The following is a 24285-nucleotide window of genomic DNA, read 5'->3' on the forward strand; positions in this document are numbered from 1 at the left end:
TTTTCTAACCCTATGATGCTGTAGGCCAAGGGCAAATACCCTCTCTGCATTAACCTAAAAACAATCCTACATATACAGAAAAGCAAAAATGGAACAGAGTATAAATGTATTACTTGTCCCATGCTCATTGATATCAGCCGTGTGATAAATACTGTCCACTGAATGAGGGGATGGCTCGGAGTACTAACTACGTGCACTGCAATGTGCCAATTCTTCATTTACCAATGCTGATGTCATGGGCAGTCAATAGCGACCATTGTGCTAATCAGTTTTTTTTAAACGTCCTCTCATGCCCTTAAATGGCTCTCAAGTAACATATCCACATCCTTTCTCATTCAATTTCCCTTCCCAGCTGTCCTTTTCTAATATACCCTTCCTTGTCCCTGCACAGAGACCCCACATTGATTTGTGATGTACTGTACAATGGTAAGATTATATAACCTCATTTACTTTATCCATCAGCATTGCACTGTTTCCCTATACAGTTTGGCAGAACGGGGAATCCATTTTCTGGTTATTCAACTGACCGACCAAAGGAACTTACAATCATATATTGCACTGTTCTGCTATACATGTGCATGACATACAGTCCCTCTAATGCCCAGGTTTGCTGATGTCCAGGCTCGGATTGGCAATCTGTGGGTTCTGGCAAATGCCAGAGGGGCTGCTATAAGGTGCCATAGAAAGTCAGTATTTAGTGGGCTGGTGGGGGCTGATTGGGCCTCTGTGTGGGCTGATTGGGCCTCTGTGTACCTGAAATGACTGGGCCTATTTTAATTCTCAGTCTGGGCCTGCTGATGTCATATCTTAGGACAGTTGGGCAACATTGCATCATGGGTGGCCTAGTGATGGAGCATTGTATAGTCACCTTAAAATAGAACTAAAGCTTAACTCAAGAAGTAGCAAGAAATGTTGTGCTTTATGTTTTTTTGCTTCTGTACCAGCCCAAAACAACCACAGCCCTTTAGCTGTAAAGATCTGTGTTTCCAAAGATGCCCCAGTAGCTCCTCATCTTCTTTTCTGCTGATTCACTTACTGAGCTTAGGGACCCACTCACAATATACTGAATATATATATACAGTATAATATAAATGTTACAGTATAAGGATGATTTGTAAATAATTCAGATTAGTACATGGCAGCACAGAAACCAGTGCAATTAGCATCAGAATTTAATAATCAGCCCTGTAGCATCAGCTTATATTACAGACCAACCTAATTTTCTACTGGATAATTAGTGACGAGCCCTAAGCTTAGCTTCTCAACAGCTGCTCAGAGCCCACTGAGCATGTGAGTGTCACAGACACTTTCCAAGATGGTGACCCCCTGTGACAAGTTTGAAGTCCTGGATCATTGTTGCTATTGACAAGCTGAAACTTTAGGCCGGTGCAATAAGTTCACTATATAAAATATGGCATTTTTAGCCATATTCATTTTTAGGGTTTAGTTTTAAGGGACTCACCTTTTGTTAATTTTTCTATATGAAATTGGACAGTGCTGTATAGGCGATACACACAACTGAAAGGAGGACCCTCGGAGATGAGGGGAAATCCATCTCACTTCTAGATCTGCAGATGCTTCATTCTAACAAGATGTTTTTTTTTCTTGGGACAGTCTGTGGAAAGTACCCACGTTGCTCCCATAGGTGCACAGTTTGTAGATTGTGAATATTTAGTATTATATATAATAGTTGGGATCAAGTACAAGCTACTGTTTTATTATTACATGGAAAAAGAAAATTTTTTAAATGTTAAATTATTTTATTAAAATGGATTTTATAGGAGATGGCCTTCCCATAATTCAGAGCTTCTTGGATAAAATGTTTCCGGATAATGGATCCCATACCTGTACTGCCATTGGCAGTTTTTCTTGCATTATTCCACCCAGGAAACACTGTGAAATTGAAATGTGGATTAGTGAAAACTTTCACTACTGGCGAAAATGTGAATTTCATTGTAAAACGGTATCAGGCAAGAAAATGTTCTGATCCCTACAGGTAGATTGAAAAATGCCTAAATAAGACAACAGATTAACAGTTTGCAACGAATAAGCAGCTTTCATTTCCCAATGTGATGTTTGAAGCAAACGCCTGATTGGTCGTTATGGGTTAGTGGACCCAGAACAAGACTTGTTTAACCTGTAATACAAGTCAAAGGAATCCAGCTCACTTTAAACTGAATTACATCCAATCAGGTTCTTTTATCATTCATCAAAATATCACTAAGGGCACGGCTTGCATAACAAGGCCCAAGGCTATGATTATACATGTAACGTTTGTTGCCAGCCCCTAACAATCTGTATGATGGCAATGCCAAATGAGTGATTACCGGACACTTGGGGGCACATTTACTAAGGGTTGAATATCGAGGGTTAATTAACCCTCGAATCGACCCTCGAAGTTAAATCCTTTGAATTCGAATATCGAAGGATTTTGCGCAAATACTTAGATCGATTGAAGTAAAAATCGTTCGATCGAACGAACGATTAAATCCTTCGAATGAAATGATTCGAAGGATTTTAATCGATCCATAGATTTTTCTTCAATCAGAAAAAGCTTAGAAAACGTATGGGGAAGGTCCCCGTAGGCTAACATTGTAGCTCGGTAGGTTTAAAGTGGCGAAGTATGTCGACGTTTTTTTTAAAGAGACAGTACTTCGACTATCGAATAGTCAAACGATTTTTAGTTCGAATCGAAGTCGAAGGTTGAAGTAGCCTATTCGATGGCCGAAGTACCCAAAAAAACCTTTGAAATTCGAAGTTTTTTTACTTCGAATCCTTCACTCGAGCTTAGTAAATGTGCCCCTTGGACTATTAAAAAAATCTTGGGGAAAGTCGAAGTTCAAACCACGGATAAACTCTGGTTCAGCATCTCGTCTTCGTCTTATTGGTTGTTTAAGTACAGTATGTTAATCTTTATGTTCAGCTTATATACAGCGCTGACAAATATGTTGGCCCTTTATAAATACGTGTTATTAAAAGGGTGGTTCATCTTTATTACAGCTTTTAAAAAAATAATCATTATCATATTTGTGATTTGGTTAAATTAAAAAAAATGATACATTTTAATATATCTACCTGTAATAGTGCTGCATATAGTATCTTTGCTAGCCAGGGGGCTAACATTGCAGGGAGGCGCCCGCACCATTTGCTTCTATGCATGCCCCTTCTTTTGCGGTTTCAACGGATCATTGATTTGACTGGCTGAATCACTTCAGCCAATCAGATCACAGATATGAGCGGTCAACATAAATATCTGTGTTTCCTCCAGTCTGCTGGAAACATCAGGATGACATAGACAGGACGTTAGTATGGTAGAGTGCTTCCACCCCTGATCATGTACCCTTTGTGGTACCAGGTGCTACACCGGAGAACCCACTGCTGCCGTGTGGGTCATGTAGATACATAGAAGAAATTCCAGTGGCACACTGAATGCTGAAAAAAGTGTTAAGTTTATTTACCCAAATACATACAGACAAGGGCAACGTTTCGGACCACTTGACAAAGGGCCCGAGTGGTCCGAAACGTTGCCCTTGTCTGTATGTATTTGGGTAAATAAACTTAACACTTTTTTCAGCATTCAGTGTGCCACTGGAATTTCTTCTATAGACAGGACGTTAGTCAGCCAGGGCGTCACCGACCCCGCTGGCTTAGGCAGAGGAAAGACTGAAGAATCTATGCAGCACTACCTACAGTATGTGGGTTGAAAACAATCAATTTTGTTAAATGAAACCAAATTACAAATATCCTGTAAATGACTATATCTAATTTTTTAAAACGGCAACAAAAGTAGTAAACCACCCCTTTAATAATATGTTGCTGTTTCTGCATACGTCCTTATTTTTCCCGTCCAGTTGCCTTCGTTCTTGCTGTGTGAGTAGGGGGTGTCGAAAGTAGGGATGCACCGAATCCACTATTTTGGATTCGGCCGAACCCCCGAATCCTTCGTGAAAGATATACTGAAGCATATTCTAATTTGCATATACAAATTAGGGATGGGACAGGGAAAAATGTTTTTACTTCCTTGTCACGCGATTTCCTTCCACACCCCTAATTTGAATATGCATATGTTGGAGCCTATTGCTCCTCATTGTAATTTGATCTCTAGGGCTGAACTTTCAGAATATAGCCCTGCTATTGGTGGGCAAAGCGGGGAAAGATCCGCTCGTTTGGCGATCTGATAGTGTATGGTCAGCTTAATCCGTAAGAGTGTAGGTTTCAACTAGTTGCTGGTAGGGTTGCCACCTGGCTGGTATTTTACAGGCCTGGCTGGTAAAAATTATGATTGATCCTAATGGTATTAATAGGGGAAAAAGATAAATATATAGGTAGGCTGGTATTTTTTTCCAGAAAAGGTGGCAACCCTAGTTGCTGGTTTAAAAGCCATAGATGCGGCCATAACAGAGCACATATATCCTAAGGAATATGGATAGCCTCGGCAAATGTTCTACCGCAAAGGGGTGGTCTTTGACCCGACAAAGTATAAAAGAATGATGGTGACACACCGAGTCTCTTAAAATATTCCCACCAAGAAGCAGGTAGGATGTAGCTGCAGAGGCTGAGGGAATAATGACTGCACCCCACTGATACATACACACAGGGCAGCCATCGGGGGGACAGGGGGGAGAGTTGTAGGGGGCCACGAGGGTAAGGGGGGCCCGGCCACGTCACACTTTCTTGATTAGCCGGCCCCACCTGCTTTCTGAGAGCTGCTGACTTCGGGAAGGCAGGGCGGGAGCACAAGGGGAGGTATCTTCTGTCCATTACTTCCCCTTATTGGTCACTGAGTTTAAGTCCCGGTTGAGCTGCTCAGGGATTGGATAGCTGAGGTTTGAACTTCTCCTCCAGCTCATCCAATCACTATGCAGCTTTGCCAGGACTTTAAATTCTGTGACCAATAAGGGAAGAAAATGCTGTCACTGGAAGAAGATGCCTGTGCTCCCCTCCTCCCTTCTGTAGTTGGCAGCTCACTGAGAGCAGGTGGGCCACACTAATGAAGTAAGTGTAACATGACAGGGCCCCCCTAAAGGTAACCCTTTGTGGTCCCTGTTGTGTGGTGGGGCCTTGGGCACCAAATTTTTTTTAAACTTCCGGAGGTGCAAGTTTCTTTACATGGGCGTTTAAGGGGAGCCCTGGCTACCAATTTTCTTATAACGTGGGGGGGGGGCCCGGCCACCAATTTTTTTCCCCATGTGGGGTCCTAGCCACCAATATTTTTTAATGGGGAGCCCTGACCACAAATGTTGTTTTTTTTTAATGGGGGGGCCCTGACCACAAATGTTTTTTTCAATGGGAGGCCCTGAATATTTTTTTATTAACATGTGGGAACCATAGCCACCAATATTTTTTTTTTTTTTTTTAGTGTGTGGTGGACCTGTGGGGTGGGGGGGCGGACCTGTAGGTGGGGCTTGTGGTGGGCGCAGCCCACGAAATTTTTTCATATGTGGCCCTGCGATTTTTGATGGCGGCCCTGCATACACATCACCGCCAATATATGCATGGGCCCCAAAAACCACACGTCTTAACAGACCATCACATTGTCTGTTTAATCAGAATCTTCTGATGCCTCATGACTGTATAGTTAACCTTTGCTCAACCACTGGGGCCCAATGAACTGCAGAAGTCAGCACCCTGAATTTAATGGGGAAAAAAAAAGGAAACTTGTAGAATGAGCACTCACTCCTGTGACACACCAGGTTGGATAAAATCTCGATCATTATTCCATAGGTTAAAAACTGTTTTGTATCTAGAGATACGTAATCATAGTCGTAATATATATTGCGCCCATGATTATGTATCTCTAGATATGAAACGCGTTAGGACGGTTGTTTTAACCTATGGAATAAAGATCGAGATTTTATCCAACCTGGTGTGTCTCTGGACTGAGTGCTCATTCTATGATTTTCCTGCATTTTCACCATATGCTACGGGTTTGGGGCGCTTCACCCGGGCCACCAATCTTCATCAGTGAGTGCGAATTATAACTCCATTTCTTCATTTGCAGACAATGCTGAGCCCGTAAGCGATGGAGCTGGGGTACAAGCACCCAGGTCAAGTCTTACATCGGGTGAGCTTCGGTTTTTCACCAGCAGTTTGGAGTTTCACCATTTGGATAGAGACGGGGGTTTCTTTGTTGTGTTATAAAAAGAAGTCATATTCAGGGATGTCCAATCATCAACCTAGCGAGCGTAAGAAGTCAATGGCGGTCAGAGACTGTTTATAATCATTGGGCTACAATATAATACGTCCATTGTGCTTTAGGCAAAATGTTTCCCCCCATAAGGGGCCCCTGAGAAGCTCAAGTCTCAGTGCAAAGGAAAAAGCAGCCCTGGGCTCCAGTCTGTAGCAACTAAAGCCATGTTCCTCACATACATGTCATGAAGTCCCTCACTGAGCACTGATTTTAATTCACATTGAGCATTTATTCTCCTCACAGTCGATACAGAACATGTTGCCTGAGCCGAACCAACGCAGGCAGGAGGAATAAAGAGGCGAGAGATGAAATGATAAGTCCATTCCCCACCACTAGAGTCCTCCGCCTCCTCCCACTGTATGTCTGTGCGGCTCCGCCAGTGAACCCCACACTGTACCCACAGAAGCACAGACAACACTCAGACACACTAACAGCCGTGCCGGGGGAGGCTGGCAGAATCCAAAGCACGAGGGCAGGAATGGCACGGAGAGACTAACTAGCCTGATGCCAACCAAGCTCCACACCAGGTGAGAGGAGGCCTCTCTGTCTGACACCCAGTCGGGTCTCCCCCCGTTCTGTAGTTGGGCGAGGCCACAGCGTAGCTCATTAGCTTGTTGGGTAAGGCGATTGTAAGCGTCTGCAGGGGGGGTTACATGGGACACGGAAATCCCCCTCCTAGCTTGGCGGTGAGTGTGTGAGATGGCGGAGGGTCCGGAGAGGAAAAATGGCGGAGGCAGCGAATGAGCGCGGCGCTTGGACACTGACAGGAAAGGTGGGTGAGGGGTAAACTGGTGGCCCTGCTGCTCGCTGTGGCTGCTGAATGAGGCGCTCGTATGATTACTATTAGGGAGAGATTGTGGCAGCTCGTTGTCGGCTCCGTGTTTGGGCGCATTGCTGCGGGTCAGGCCCTAATGGCGCATTATTTATTGGTGAGATTCCCGCAGGGAGACTTGCTTGCAGCTATTCAATTAGAGGCCTCCTGCGGGGATGGAGCAGGCCTGTCACAGGGCAATTGGGCCCTATTTATAGTATCCCTCCGCCGCCTCGGACTGCCACTAAATCATAGGCCACCCAGAACATTCCTTCCTTCTTATTTACATCTATACCGAGGAGTAGGAGGGGCCATACTCATTTATTCACTGAATTAAATACGATCTGTATAGTCGGCTGACCATCTGAGCTGACACTCCGCCGCCTTCAACCGGAAGTGCTCTGTCAAATTAAAGGGCAACTGCTCCCTAATGGAAGCCGTCAGAGGAAAAGTAGTTCTCAACAACTTCCCAATCTATATTTATTTGAACTGTCGTTGTTTCAGGAGTACAGATAATACAGACATTGAGACAGACCCTGCCCCTTACTGGGAAAGTTGCTCAGATGGACAGGCTTTATTTTATTATGCAAAAAGTACTTTTGGTTAGATTTCCCCTTTAACTTTTAATGGACAGGTATGGGATCCATTATCTGGAAACCTATTGTCTAGAATGCTCCAAATTACGGAAAGGCCTTCTCCATAGACTCAATTTTATCCAAATAATCCACATTTCCTTTTTCTCTGTAATAATAAAACAGTAGCTTGTACTTGATCCCAACTAAGATATAATTAATCCTTATTGGAAGCAAAACCAGCCTGTTGGGTTCATTTCATTATGGAAAGATCCGTTATCCGGAGGACTCCAGGTCCCAAGCATTCTGGATAACAGGTCCCATACCTGTAATGTAGTTGCATGCAATTTGCAATTATTCTAAATATGTTTTTAGAATTGCATTTCATTTATTTATATTATTTTGTTTCATCTTAAGCTTTTAGGCTTAGATTTTAACCTGCTGTATGGTTGCTAGGAATTAATTGCCCTACCAACTGGACAGTGGTTTTTGAGTCTTAATGGAAGATGAATCGTTAAAGGGCTTTAATAGAAAAGTAGGCTGTTTTTTTTAGTTGCAGGGGTCAGTTCCCTCTGACAGCCAGGCCACATTTTCAGGCTGACAATGGACAGAATATGTAAAAAAACTAACAAACATGCAGAATAAATAATGAAGACCAACTGAAAAATTGCTTAGAATAGGTTCATACTAAAAAAAAAGGTATTTAAAGGTGAACTTTCCCTAGAAAAGTTAGTTGAGGGCATCTCATTGTAGTAATCAGTATGACTGTCACGAGTTCTCACTCCTGTATAATTGTAAATATGCTCAGTATTGGGCAGTTTGGTGTTGTTTTAAAGGACAAATACCTAAGTCATAAAATGTATGTGTATATATATATATATATATATATATATATATGTATATATATATATATTATATATATATATATATATATCTATATATAGAGGTGAAGAATGGCACTCACAGGGTTTTCAGGCAAAAATAAAGAAAAACTTTTATTTAACTCGACATTTCGATTCCTCACGAGGATCTTCCTCAGGAGTATACAAACAAGCAACCAGAGACCCCATCCACCCACAGAATATAAACCCAACAAGCCAAAATGGCGCCAAAACAAAAAACAGTCCATCAGACGTGAAAGGAGGGGTAGAGATGAGCCGTACACGGACTTAGGACAGTAAAGGGGTTAAAGAGGTAGAGGGATTCACCGTGCCAAATAAAGCTACACCTAATACCATTGCCCCAATATCCAATAGGAGCCAAAGTGTATACCTTCTTACCCAATCACGCGGCTGTGTAGAGGTGGGTGTGCGCATCATAGTGCATCTGACTCCTGTATGCCCTTCCGTTTCCCAGTGGCCGTTGGTTAGCAACCGTTAGTAACCGGCAAAAGAGGCGGAAGGCCACAAAGGCGCATCTCCCTGTGTCAGTCAATTAGCCAGAGCCGGGCACTGAAAAAAGTGGACATGCAGGACGCGAGTGGCCACCGTTACCGCAGCTCCCTGCGCCAGCTGTCCCACATTGTCGTGTCTGTGTCAGGAACTAATACTTGTAGCGCCCGTTAATATTGCGGGCTAGCAAGGAACATAGGACAGGTTAGCTGTCTCAGATTTGGCTAAACGGGGACCAATCGTTTTTCCAAATCTGAGACAGCTAACTGATGCAGAGAGTAGGAAAATCATTTTATTTTTTGTCATAAAACAAAATTTTTTCTCTCTTTTTCCTTTCCCGGCCCTAATTTGCATATGCAAATTTAGATTTGGTTAGGTATTCGCCGAATCATTCACAATGGATTCGGGGATTCAGCTATCTAAAATAGTGGATTCGGTGGATCCCTAATTTCCATAAAGGAGGAGATCAGCCTGTTTCTGGCATGCTGCATTGCATGAGCCCAGCCGCGTCTTGGCTTCTATGGTTTCCATGGCGATGAGACGTGCTTGTATCATGCATCTGCTAGGCCATCTCTTTGCCAGATTCTCTTTCCGATTTTTCTGTGAGGCATAGCATCTAACCCACTTGCTAATATTTGACCATTTTACCCCATGCTAGATTGCTGTTTCATGTAGGACAGTGTATCTCTCTCTCTCTCTCTCTCTCTAGATAGATAGATAGATGATAGATAGATAGATAGATAGATGATAGATACATAGATAGATAGATGATAGACAGGTAGATGATAGACAGATAGATGATAGACAGATAGATAGATAGATAGATAGATAGATAGATAGATGATAGAGAGATGATAGATAGATACATAGATAGATAGATAGATGATAGAGAGATGATAGACAGATACATAGATAGATAGATAGATAGATAGATAGATAGATAGATAGATGATAGATAGATACAGAGATAGATGATAGATAGATAGATAGATAGATGATAGACAGATAGATAGATAGATAGATAGATAGATAGATAGATGATAGACAGATGATAGATAGATACAGAGATAGATAGATGATAGACAGATAGATGATAGATAGATAGATAGATAGATTGATAGATAGATGATAGACAGATGATAGATAGATACATAGATAGATAGATGATAGACAGGTAGATGATAGACAGATAGATGATAGACAGATAGATAGATAGATAGATAGATAGATAGATAGATAGATGATAGACAGATGATAGATAGATACATAGATAGATAGATAGATGATAGACAGATAGATGATAGATATATACATATATAGATAGATGATAGATAGATAGATGATAGACAGATAGATGATAGATAGATACATAGATAGATAGATAGATAGATAGAAGATAGATAGATAGAAGATAGCTAGATAGATGATAGATAGATGATAGACAGATAGATGATAGATAGATAGATGATAGATAGATAGATAGATAGATAGATGATAGACAGATAGATGATAGATAGATACATAGATAGATAGATGATAGATAGATGATAGACAGGTAGATGATAGACAGATAGATGATAGACAGTTAGATAGATAGATAGATAGATGATAGACAGATGATAGATAGATACATAGATAGATAGATAGATAGATAGATAGATGATAGACAGATAGATGATAGATAGATAGATACATATATAGATAGATGATAGATAGATAGATGATAGATAGATAGATAGATAGACAGGTAGATGATAGACAGATAGATGATAGATAGATAGATAGATAGATAGATGATAGACAGATAGATAGATAGATAGATAGATAGATAGATAGATAGATAGATAGATAGATGATAGACAGATAGATGATAGATACATACATAGATAGATAGACAGGTAGATGATAGACAGATAGATGATAGATTGGCTGATAGATGGCAATAGATAGATAGATAGCTAGATCTGTAGATAGGTATATAGATATCGTTTGTATGTGCTTTACTCTATAGAGAATGTTGTTCAGTATATTGCACATTATTGTGTCTTAGTCAAATGATTGCTGGCCTGTTTTATTGTCACTAGTAAGCTCAGTGGGTCAGATTCTGATGCAAAGTCTCCAATTTCCCTTTCATCAGCTTCATCGTTTATTTATATAGTGCCGGCAAGTTATGCAAGTCTTCACACAGAACAAACAACTGTTTAGAGGGATGGAAGAGTTAAATTATGAGGGGAGACTGTCACGATTGGGGTTGTTTTCTCTGGAAAAAAGGCGCTTGCGAGGGGACATGATTACACTTTACAAGTACATTAGAAGACATTATAGACAAATAGCAGGGGACCTTTTTACCCATAAAGTGGATCACCGTACCAGAGGCCGCCCCTTTAGACTAGAAGAAAAGAACTTTCATTTGAAGCAACGTAGGGGGTTCTTCACAGTCAGGACAGTGAGGTTGTGGAATGCACTGCCGGGTGATGTTGTGATACTGATTCAGTTAATGACTATAAGAATGGCTTGGATGATTTTTTGGACAGACATAATATCAAAGGCTATTGTGATACTAAGCTCTATAGTTAGTATAGGTATGGGTATATAGAATTTATGTGAAAGTAGGGAGGGGTGTGTGTATGGATGCTGGGTTTTCATTTGGAGGGGTTGAACTTGATGGACTTTTTTCAACCCGATTTAACAATGAAACTAACTATGAAAGGGATACAGATTAAAAATCCGAAATTATCAGAGGGCCCTGCCCACAAGAGCTAGCCAACTTTCATGGCGTAGTCTGTCAGTACAGCTACGGGATCTGTTATCTGCAAACCCATTATCCAAAAAGCTCTTAATTACAGGAGGGCCATCTCCCATAGACTCCATTTTAATCGAATAGTTCGAAATTTTAAAACATATTCCTTTTTCTCTGTAATAATAAAACAGGAGCTTGTACTTGATCCCAACTAAGATATAATTAATCCTTATTGGAAGCAAAACCAGCCTATAGGGTTTATTCAGTGTAAATTATTTTTAAGTAGACTTAAAGTATGGAGATCCAAATTAAAGAAAAAACCCTTATCCGGAAAGACCCAGGTCCCGAGCATTCTGGATAACAGGTCTCATACCTGTATAGTTTTTCTATGATTACAAGCCCATTTTAAAGGCAAGATCTCATAGTCAGTTACCTGTATGCAAGCGCTTAATGTAAGTTACTTGGTTTATGCTCTCTTTTTAGAAAATAAAAATAAGCATAATCAGTTTATACCGTTCACAGCCAGTCAGGTGGTGTGTCAAAGTTCTTGAGGTCACATAGGCATTAACCTGACTTGTAGTTTATAACTGCCAGTGAGAAAGATTCGCCAGGCAGAGTCTCTGTTTAAATCATGACAGTGACGAGAAGCTGTTTTTGTAAGCAAGTCCTGTTTTTTTAAAGGGGTGGTTCACCTTTGAGTTAACTTTTAGTATGTTATAGAATAGCTATCTCTAAGCAACATTTCAATTGGCCTTCATTTCTCCTTCTTTATTTTTCTTTCTTTATGATTCTTTCCAGCTTTCAGATGGGGGTCACTGACACTCTAAAAAACAAATTCTTTGTAAAGCTGCAAATATAATATTGTTATTGTCACTTTTTATTACCGTATATACTCGAGTATAAGCCGAGTTTTTCAGCCCCCAAAATATGCTGAAAAACTCTACCTCGGCTTATACTCGGTTCAAGCGCAAAAGCGGTCGCCGGCATCTAAGAATAGTCCCAGGCATCCAAGAATAGTCGCCCGCGTCCAAGAATAGTCTCCAAGAATAGTCGCCGGCATCCAAGAATGGTCGTCGGCGTCCAAAAACGAGACGCCAGCACCTCCAATGGGAGCAGAAACACTCAATTTTTTGATTGAAACTTACCAGAAGCTGCTGCATTTCTCACCCTAGGCTTATACTCGGCTTATACTCAAGTCAATAAGCTTTCCCAGTTTTTGAAGGTAAAATTAGGTACCTCGGCTTATACTCGGGACGGCTTATACTCGAGTATATACGGTACTCATCTTTCTATTCAGACAGCCTCCTAATTATATTCTAGTGTCTTATTCAAATCAGTGTATGGTTGCTAGGGTAATTTGGACCCTAGCAAGCAGAAATTGCAAACTGGAAAGCTGCTGAATAAAAAGCGAAATAATTCAAAAACCCAAATAAAAAATGAAAACCGATGGCAAATTGTCTCAGAATGTCACTTTCATACTAAAAGTTAACACAAAGTTTAACAACCCCTTTAAGATAAGTGTTTCTATATCACAGGTAGTCCTGCAACATATTCAGTAGGAGTTCAGAATTTTTTAATAGCTTTTCCATCTCTGTCTCAGATAGCAGCTACAATTCCAAACTGAAGAGCTGCTGTTTAAACATTTTAAAATGTAAAACCCACCAAAAATAAAGACCTTTTGCAAATTTTCTGAAAATATTGCTGTCTACATCATACTGATAGTTAGTTAAAGGAACAGTAACACCAAAAATGGAAAGTTTTTATTGAATGAATGGCAATATAATGTAGTGTTGCTCTGCACTGGTAAAACCACTGTGTTTGCTTCAGAAACACTACTATAGGTTATATAAACAAGCTGCTGTGTAGCCATGGGAGCAGCCATTCAAGCACAGGATACACAGTAGATAACAGATAAGTACTACTATAGTTTATATAAACAAGCTGCTGTGTAGCCATGGGGCAGCCATTCAAGCACAGGATACACAGTAGATCACAGATAAGTACTACTATAGTTTATATAAACAAGCTGCTGTGTAACCATGGGGGCAGCCATTCAAGCACAGGATACACAGTAGATAACAGATAAGTACTACTATAGTTTATATAAACAAGCTGCTGTGTAGCCATGGGGCAGCCATTCAAGCACAGGATACACAGTAGATCACAGATAAGTACTACTATAGTTTATATAAACAAGCTGCTGTGTAGCAATGAGGGCAGCCATTCAAGCACAGGATATACAGTAGATAACAGATAAGTACTACTATAGTTTATATAAACAAGCTGCTGTGTAGCCATGGGGGCAGCCATTCAAGCACAGGATACACAGTAGATAATAGATAAGCACTACTATAGTTTATATAAACAAGCTGCTGTGTAGCAATAAAGCACAGGATATACAGTAGATGACAGATAAGTACTACTATAGTTTATTTAAACAAGCTGCTGTGTAGCAATGAGGGCAGCCATTCAAGCACAGGATACACAGTAGATAACAGGTACATTCTGAAGAATCCCATTGTATAGTATAGAGCATATTTGTTATCTGCTGTGAATCTTGTGCCTTTTCTCCTTTTTCAGCTTTGCATTGCTGCCCCCATGGCAATAGAGCAGCTTGTTTATATAAACCTTTGTAGAGTTTCTGAAGCAAACACACCCATTGTGCAGCACAAGAATACATTATATTGTGCTTCCTTTAATATATTCATTTTACTGTTCCTTTAAAAGTTGAACTACCCCTATATATTTTAATAAGTAACTGGAGGGCTTATCTAATACAGGTATGGGACCAGTTATCGAGAATGCTCGGAACCTGGGGTTTTCCGGATAATAGATCTTTTTGTAATTTGGATCTTCATCCCTTGAGTCTACTAGAAAATCATGCAAAAATTAAATAAACTCAAATCATTTTTAAAAATCTGGATTATTTGGATAAAATGGAGTCTATGGGAGACGGCCTTTCCATAATTCAGAGCTTTCTGGATAATTCCATACCTGTACCTGGGGAAAGGAATAAGGAATTCCGAATAGAACAGTTAAGCCTTAACCTGAAATATAATTGATGCATTGCCTCAAAACCTCCTCTATACTAGCGCCATTCAGTATATTCCACTGTCACATTCTTATTTATGAAACCACAAGGGAAATGGCCGTGTCTGAAATGTTCAAACCGCACACTTACAAATGTCAGGATCATCTGAAAATAACTGACATTGCCTTCAACCTCAAGAAAATGAGATGATACAATGCAATGTACAAACTTAGTTTTAGCTGCAGCTAAAACTTTTCATCAGCATTAAAGGAATTGTTCAGAATAAAAACTGGGTAAACAGATAGGCTGTGCAAAATAAAAAATGTTTCTAATATAGTTAATTAGGCAAAAATGGAGTGACTGGATGTGTAACATAATAGCCACTACTTCCTGCTTTTCAGCTCTCTTGGTTTCCACTGATTGGTTACCAGGCAGTAACCAATCAGTGACTTGAGGGGGGCCACATAGGTCATAACTGTTTGCTTTTGAATCTGATCTGAATGCTGAGGATCAATTGCAAACTCCTTGAACAGATATGTTCCATGTGGCCACCCTTATATTCACTGACTAACTCAGAGTTAGAGAGCTGAAAAGCAGGAAGTAGTGTTCTGTTATGTTATGATAGATATCCAGTCACTCCAGCCTTTATACATTACTTTTTTGTATTAGAAACATTTTTTATTTTGCACAGCCTATCTATTTACCCAGTTTTTATTTTTACACTAAACTGTTCCTTTAAATGTCGTTTTCACTTGAGTAATAAAACCAATAGGGCCGCACGCTCATGCTTCTTGTTGTTCTGCTTCGCATGAAAGCACTTTCTGAATTCAAACATATACGAACTGGCACAGTTTGCTGTCTTGTTTTTTCCTGTTGCATTGATTGTGCTCACATTAAAGGGATAGCAGGGTGCAGTGCTACATTCATAGGTTTCTATAAACTGGTGCAAACTCTGCTGCAGTTCTAGAAATCCATAGCAAACTACCAGCAGGCAACTCTTTCAGAGCAAACATCCGATTGGTTGGCGTGGACTTCTAGACCCTCTTATCCATTACAGCTACTCCTGTAAAGTTTTTGTTGTTCCCTTCGGAGTCTGCCTTCAGAGTTAGTAGACTGAGACCAGCATGAATACAAGAGAACCCGTTCAGAGGAACAAACACCTTGTAATGGAAGTAAAGAAGGAATTCATTTGGAAGCAAAGTACGTACATCGGGCAAAGCCCGATCGATTAGGAATAATGGAAACAAAATAACTAAGGAAAACAACTGCCGGTGGTGCAAGAAGTACTGTCTCTTTTAAAAAAACTTCGACTACCTACTTCGGCACTTTAAACCTACCGAGCAACAATGTTAGCCTATGGGGACCTTCCGCAATTTCTAAGCTTTTTTTGATCGAAGGAAAATCCTTCGATCGATGGATTAAAATCCTTCGAATCGTTCGATTAGAAGAATTTAATCTTTCGATCTAACGATTTTTTTCGAAGTATGTACGTTAAATCCTTCAGCTTCGATATTCGCAGTCGAAGGATTTTACTTCGATGGTCGAATATCGAGGGTTAATTAACCCTCGATATTCAACCCTTAGTAAATGTGCCCCTTAGAGTTAACTTGATGGTGAACCACCCCTTTAAGCAAATGCTGCTTTCAGTAGAAATTACATTTACAAATAATTTTTAAACCACTAACAATTTTTAATAGATCCATATTGGAAAGTTGCTTATAATTATTATTATTATTTTAGTAGACAAAAATATTTTTTTTGGTTGACGTCCTTTAAATCAAATAAACATGAAAAGAAACAATAGACTAGTCTTGCTTTCAATAAGGATGAATTATATCTCAGTTGGGATCAAATACAAGCTACTGTTTTATTATTACAGAGAAAAAGGAAATCATTTTTAAAAATCTGGATAAAATGGAGTCTATGGGAGACGGCTTTTCCGTTATTCTGAGCTTTCTATATAACGGGTTTCCGGATAACAGATCCTATACCTGTACTTTTTATAACTTGTCTTTCTATTCAGGCCTCTCCTATTCATATTCCAGTTTCTTATTCAAATCAATGCATGGTTGCTAGGGTAATTTGAACCCTAGCAACCAGATGGCTGAAATTGCAAACTGCTGAATAAAAACCTAAATAACTCAAAAACCACAAATAATAAAAAATGAAAACCGAATGCGTATTGTCTCATAATATCCATATCTACATCATACTAAAAGTTAATGCAAAGGTGAACAACCCCTTTGCTGGGAAATTCAACTCTTTTAGTGTAGAGCGTGCAATTCGATTTTTGACGTTAGTGAATTCGACTCACCCCGGAACTAAGTGCTACAGATATATATATAGATATATATATATATATATATATATATATATATATATATATATATATATATATATATATATATATATATATATATATATAAAAAATATATACATATATATGTGCTTGGGAGGCAGTATCAAATCAGTTCTCTCAGGCCACAACAACTGCTGACCATTCACTACTGCTGACCATTCACCTTGAGATCTTCATGTTTGACAAAGGTTTTTTCATTTTGATCGTACTGTGGACCTACTGAGACCCATTGGATGAGGACCGCATGCATCAGTGTGGGATTTTTTAACCTGCCTGATAAATTCCTGGTGATTTTTGGCCAGATATTGATTTGGGAGGCCACCATACAGGGGCCAATACTCTGCACACAATATATAGAAGAAATCCGGGCCTTGAATTATTTTCTGGAGTTTCTGCTTCTAGGTTTTTCACTGTACAATGGCACATGAATCATTTAGATTGCAAGAGTCCTCACAGGCAGAATTGAATCTGGAACAAGTAAATCAGCATTCCTTAGCGAAACCTCGGCTAATAGAAAGCAATTACTGGAAGAGAAGAGTCTTCTGTTCACTGGAAAGACTGCACCATTCAAAAACCCCTGCGTGGCACCTGCCCCTGTCCTGGTCCTAAAACATTGCATTGCCTAATTGATCGGGACTTCAGATATCGATAAAAAAATCCTGCTCTTGAAGAGGTTGTTCACCTTTAAATTAACTTTTAATATGATGTAGATAAGTTTTAAGTTATTTAGCTTTTTATTCAGCAGCTCTCCAGTTTGCAGTTTCAGCAGTCTGGTTGCTAGGGTCCAAACTACCCTAGGAACCATGTACTGATTTGAATAATAGACTGGAATATGATTAGGAAATTGCCCGAATAAAAAAGATGAGTAATAAAAGGTAACAATAACTATGAATTTGTAGCCTTACAGAGCATTTGTTTTTTAGGTGGGGACAGTGACCCCTGTTTGACATCTGGAAAGAAGATAAATAATTCAAAAACTATAAAAAGTAAATAGTGAAGACCAATTGGAAAGTTGCTTAAAAATAGCCATTCTAAAACATTATAAAAGTTAACTTAAAGGTAAACCGAGCCTTTAAATGACACCATTGGGCAATGAATGGGATCCTTGGTCGATTGGTCAGCACAGATTCCAGTGTCAGCTCACTGTTGACCCGTAGACCAGATCCGGATTGAGAATTAAAATAGACCCTGGCATTTCGGGTACACAGAGGCAGAGCCGGGCCAACTCGGGCAGGCGCCCTAGGCAACCTGGTGGGCCATGGCGCTGGCTCTGTTCGCGCCAGCGCGCATGCGCAGAAGAGGATTTATGCGCACGCCACCAGCGGCAGACGGGACCGGACACGGGGTAGGCGACAGAGCAGGTACGTGCCTGGCGCCCCCTCAGCTTTGCGCCCTAGGCACGTGCCTACTCTGCCTACCCCTAGTTCCGGACCTGCACAAAGGCCCAATCAGCCCACACAGAAGCCCACTAAATACTGACTTTCTATGGCACCTTATAGCAGCCCCTCTGGCATTTGCCAGAACCCACAGATTGACAGTCCGGGCCTGCCATAGACTGAACCATTGGATCACACCCTGTACTTACCTATGACAGGTGGTGCTCGCTGACACGGTGCTTTCTGAATGATGGGTTTCCGGATAACGGATCCCATACCTGTATAATGTAAAGAGCCCTATCTGAGACACATGTTGGTGAGTGAAAGTATTCTCTTGAGCATTTTGCTGCCGTGGTCATATTACGGCTCAGTGTGTCTTTACATGACATAGCCTTAAAGGAGAACTAATCCCTAAAAATAAATATGGTTAAAATGCCATATTTTATATTATTAATTAATTGCACCATCCTAAAGTTTCAGCTTGTCAATAGCAGCAATGATCCAGGACTTCAAACTTGTCACAGGGGGTCACCATCTTGGAAAGTGTCTGTGACACTCACATGCTCAGTGGGCTCTGAGCAGCTGTTGAGAAGCTAAGCTTAGGGCTCGTCACTAATTATCAAGCAGAAAATGAGGTTTGTCTGTAATATAAGCTGATACTACATTGCTGATTATTAAATTCTGATGCTAATTGCACTGGTTTCTATGCTGCCATGTAGTAATTATCTGTATTAATTACTAATCAGCCTTATATTGTGACATGTCTATTCTATGTGTACTGTATATTGTGAGTGGGTCCCTAAGCTCAGTAAGTGACAGCAGCACAGAGCATGTGCAGTGAATCAGCAGAAAAGAAGATGGGGAGCTACTGGGGCATCTTTGGAGACACAGATCTTTACTGCTAAAGGGCTGTGGTTGCCTTGGGCTAATGGAGAAGCCCAAAACATAATGTACAACATTTCTAGCTACTTCTTTGTTGTTTTAGATCTCATTTAAAATGGCATTGTTCCTACAGAAGGGAGCAGCAGTCAAAACACTCTGTGTGCCATTAGTTTAAAGGGTAATGAAACCCTCAAGAGTTTTTAGCCCAGGACCACTTGCTTCCACCCTAACCACAATATCCAGACTCGCATGTCTGACATGCATCACTTCCTGTCTGAGGTATGACAGTTGGGACTTGGTCAGTGATCACCAGCATATACAACAACATTCAGGAGCAGCTCAGTGTCCATGTTCCTGCATCTCATTGGGGTGACTGCCAACCCTGTTTTATAGCTCTGCGCAGTTAGCGGATAAGGGAGGTCTGGATAATGTGTTTGTAGGCAATGGTGCCCGTGGTGTTAAAAACCCTTGGCATGTTGTTCCCCTTTAACTTGCTTTTATTTCATAGTATTACAAGATGTTACAAGATGTGCCACTTCCCTTACATTCTTACAATGTGCAGTGAGCTTCCAGCGGTCTAAATTCATGTTATTACCCTTAGTAAAGGTGAGAATTATAAACAAAATCAATAAAACTACACAAAATGCATCATGTCCTTTTAAACCTATTTACACCCACATCTGTTTAGTGCAGAACGGAATTGAAATCCCTAGTTGTTTTATGTGCTCTTATTAGCCTTGCAGTTGCCAAGAGAATCTGTCCCAGAGGTTTTACTCAGCTGTAACAGGGAAGAGAAAACTGTACGTTTCTTTCATCCTCGTTTTGCTTTCATTCACACCATCTTTTTTTTTTCTTCTTTATTCATAGCTTCTGCATCCCATTTCAAGTTTCCTCGCTCTTCAGAGACTGTTCTCTAGATAATCCATTGAGAAACGGTAATTATCTTTTTTAAATTGCATTATTATTAATACTATGTTTTTTGCAGTGAACCTTAAAGGGGTGGTTTACCTTTAAGTTAATTTCTAGTATGATATAGAATGACCAAATCTAAGCAACTTTTCAATTGGTCTTCATTATTAATTTTTTTATTGCTTCTGCCTTCTTCTGAATCTTTCCAACTTTCAAATGGGGTCACTGACCCCATCTAAAAACAAATGCACTGTAAAGGTGGCCATAGACACACAGATCCGATCGTACGAATCGAGGATTCGTACGATTTTCGGATCGTGTGTGGCGTGTGCCGACATCTTTCGTTCGGCGGAGATCGGTTGTTTGGTCGATCGGTCAGGTTTGATTTTGACCCGACCGATCCCGCCGGAGCTCATGGCCATACGGCCGAACGATCAGATTACCCCCGATATAGCCATGCCTGTTAATGGCATATCGGGGAAAGATCCGCTCGTATGGCAACATCGCTAAACGAGCGGATCTTTGCATCTATGACCACCTTTAGGCTTTAAATGTATTGTTATTGCTACTATTTATTACTCACCTTTCTATTCAGTCCCTCTCCTATTCATATTACACTCTTATTTAAATCAGTGCATGGTTTCTAGGGTAATTTGGACCCTAGCAACCAGATTGCTGAAATTGCAAACTGGAGAGCTGCTGACTAAAAAGCTAAATAACTCAAAAAATACAAATAATAAAAAATGAAAACCAATTGTCTCTGAATATCAGTCTCTACACCATACTAAAAGTTAACTCAGAGGGGAAGACCCCCTTTAATCCTATCTATTGTCAGGAGTTAACTAAAGAGCTCTGTCAAAACGCTGTCCAAGTTATGGTGGGGGTTCCAAGAGGACTGTAAAGCTGAGTATGAAAACCAGCTAGGCAGACAGTTTATGAAGATCTATATAACTCATTTTTGCTGTTCCCATTGTCATTTTATCATCTAATTTTTATCTCTTCACTGAGCAATTCAAAATAACTATTCTAGTATATATATATATATATATTTTGGGCATTTCGCGTCGCTGATATATTTGTGAATATCCCGCGAAATGGCGCAGGCGTCTCGTTTTTGACGGCGTCGTCCAAAAAAACAAACGCCGGTGAATTTTCGCGGCGGTTTCGCGAATAAATTCGCCCATCACTATATATATATATATATATATATATATATATATATATATATATATATATATATATATATATATATAACAATTGAAGATGGACCAGCACTCCGTTTTCTTTATCAAAAGTGTTTATTCAATACACTGTGCATCCTGGATGCACAGTGTATTGAATAAACACTTTTGATAAAGAAAACGGAGTGCTGGTCCATCTTCAATTGTTACATATCCTTTTGACCGAGCACCCGGCAAGGAACTACAGAGGATAGAGTGCAGGTGTCTCATATTGAATTATATATATATATATATATATATTAGTGTAACCCAAAAGGATATGAACAAATGACAAATTTTTGTTTGCTGTTTGACATCCTGTTTGACATCCTGTTTTGCAATTAAATTATGAAATGGATTTTTCAATTTGCTGCATAAAAAATACATTTTCCATCTACAGAATCAATAATTAGCATTTTTACACAGCAATACTGCTGCACAAGCTTATTCAGTAATTCAGTTTACTGTAAAATCCACTCTATAAAGATGACTGCCCTGACTCTAGATTACAGGATAACCTGGAATGTAATAATACAAGATTTTTTTTTGATGCATATGCTAGATCATTAATATATAAAACTGGGAATTAAGAATTGTCTTTCGCATATATTCTTTCTAGAAAAGATTCCTATCCCCAACCAGCATTTTAGGTCCAGTACTATAACCAGCTGTATTTTATTAACTGCTGTCTGTCTGAAAGGTCTTGTATTCAGACCAATAAACTACCAATTCCATATGGACGGGCTAAGGCAGCAGTTTTGTTCAGCCCATGTTTTGCAACCTGTACATCACCAAGGAGAGAACCAGTTGATGAACTGTTAACTCTTGAGCTGGCCATATGAGGAGAAAATGGGCAGTCGGATCGAGGACCACATTAATAAACCAATGCAGTCCACGGTTTCAAAGGGATTTTTAAACCCGGCAAATTGACATCTGTCCAACTTTCTGTCCTGTCCAACTTTCAATAAGCTGGTGACTTAATCAGTCGGCAGCCGATATTTGCCTGTGTATGAGGGCCTTTAGTTGGCTTTGGACATGTCATGCTGCTTTTTGATATAAAGAAGTGCTCATGCATCATTTTGTAAGGCAATGTGAAACTCTGTATACTCCCTTTGAAATGGATCATACTGCTTCTCCTCTGCAGTGCCCCTATTGGATCAATGCTGTGTCTCTTTCCTAGTACAGGGAGTCCTTGAGTAACATACACCGACTTACATACAACTCAGACTTACAGACAAAGGCTATTACAGTACCATGCTGTGGTTTGCTTGGCCTTTATTAGCATTTAGCTTTAATAAACAACCTGCCCTAATCCCCTCTGGCATGTGCTGTCTACTGCAGAGCACAGAAAGGTAAAAATAAATACTACGTTAGGACAAACATCTGTGTAAGTTGCATTTAATAAATAAATGTATATGTTTGAACTTACATACAAAACCCTACAGACCCTATCTCATACATACCACGGGACTGTCTGATTAGCTTTTTGGTTCAGATCTGTTAATGGTTCCTTCAGCACTTCTTTTAATGGTCAGATCTCTCTTTAATGGAGCATTTGTTTTGTAGTTTACACCGTTTTTACAGAAAGTTTTTACCTACCCCCCCTTTTATGCTTTCACTTATTTTACTTTTTTCTGGTCACGTGCAAATAGTAAAAATCAGGGTTTGACTGTAATTGCTCTGACAAATATTTGACCTGTGGTTATATTTCCCTTGGTGCAGGAGGATTGCAGTTAAGGTAACTTGGAAACGTATCTTTGAAATGGAGTCAAATGTATTGTGTTTTAAACCATACTTAGAATATTCCTTACCTGTTATTGATAGAGTCAGATTTTAATACAGGTGTGGGATCCAGTATCTAGAAACCCGTTATCAAGAAAATTCCGACGTACAAAAAGGCCACCTCCCATCGCCGTAATTTTATGCAAATTATCCAAATTTGTTAAAATTCTTTTCTTTTTCTCTGTAATAATAATAAAAACCTTGTACTTGATCCAAACTAAGATTTAATTAAATTAAGCCATATTGAAAGCAAAACCAGCCTTTTGGGTTTATTTTATGTTTACATGATTTTCTAGTAGACTTAAGGTATGAAGATTCAAATTATGGAAAGATCTGTTATCTGGAAAACCCTAGGCCTTGAGTATTCTGGATAACAGGTTCCATACATGTGATGGATACTGTTGCAAAACCCTAATTTAATATAAATGCAAGTCACATACCCCTGATGTGTCCAGATAAACTCCAAATTTCATTATATGTCAGGATTTATTCTTTATTAGGGAAAATCTTAGCCACCAGTAATGATAGATTCTAAGTAATACAGAATTCTTTGCTTTAATGGCTGCCCTGCTATACCTTTTTAGTAGTATGTGCCATTGGGTAATAATAAATAGAAAATTGCCATTTTAAAAAATTAGGGCCACCCCCTGGGATCGTAGGATTCACGGTGCACACAAATAAACCATACATGTTAGGTCGCATGAGCCAATTAACAGACAGAGTTCTGTATTTTGCTTCCACACTTCTTCCTGAAACAGTTAGAGCTGCAGGATTTCTGGTCAGGTGATCTCTGAGGCAGCACACAGACCATCACAAAATGGTGGTTTAAGGCAAGAGATGTATAAGGGCAATATTTACTTAAATATATATTCCAGTTTGGTAAGATTCATTAATACGTCACTTAATATGATATAAACTAACTTTGGCTTAAATATTCATTTCGGGGGTAATGTTTTCCTTTAATAATTATTATCCCGTTTTATGGATTTTTTTTTCTAAGGTAAAATTGTATTATGCAAAAT

General features: G+C 39.7%; 1 protein-coding gene across 4 annotated transcripts in view; it reads left to right on the forward strand.

Annotated features, from left to right (window-relative positions):
* The first annotated feature begins 5902 nt into the window (after window positions 1-5902).
* The window catches only part of zmynd11.L (zinc finger MYND-type containing 11 L homeolog), a 63496-nt gene continuing 45113 nt past the window's right edge, over window positions 5903-24285 (forward strand). Inside the window, exons 1-2 of one of the 4 annotated variants that reach the window (XM_018267154.2) lie at window positions 5903-6717; window positions 20220-20287. The gene's annotated coding sequence lies outside the window, so the exon portion shown is untranslated. The other 3 variants (XM_018267152.2, XM_018267153.2, XM_041565805.1) reach the window with 3 other exon arrangements.

Source organism: Xenopus laevis, chromosome 6L (genome assembly GCF_017654675.1).
Source record: "Xenopus laevis strain J_2021 chromosome 6L, Xenopus_laevis_v10.1, whole genome shotgun sequence".
Lineage (NCBI taxonomy): Eukaryota > Metazoa > Chordata > Amphibia > Anura > Pipidae > Xenopus > Xenopus laevis.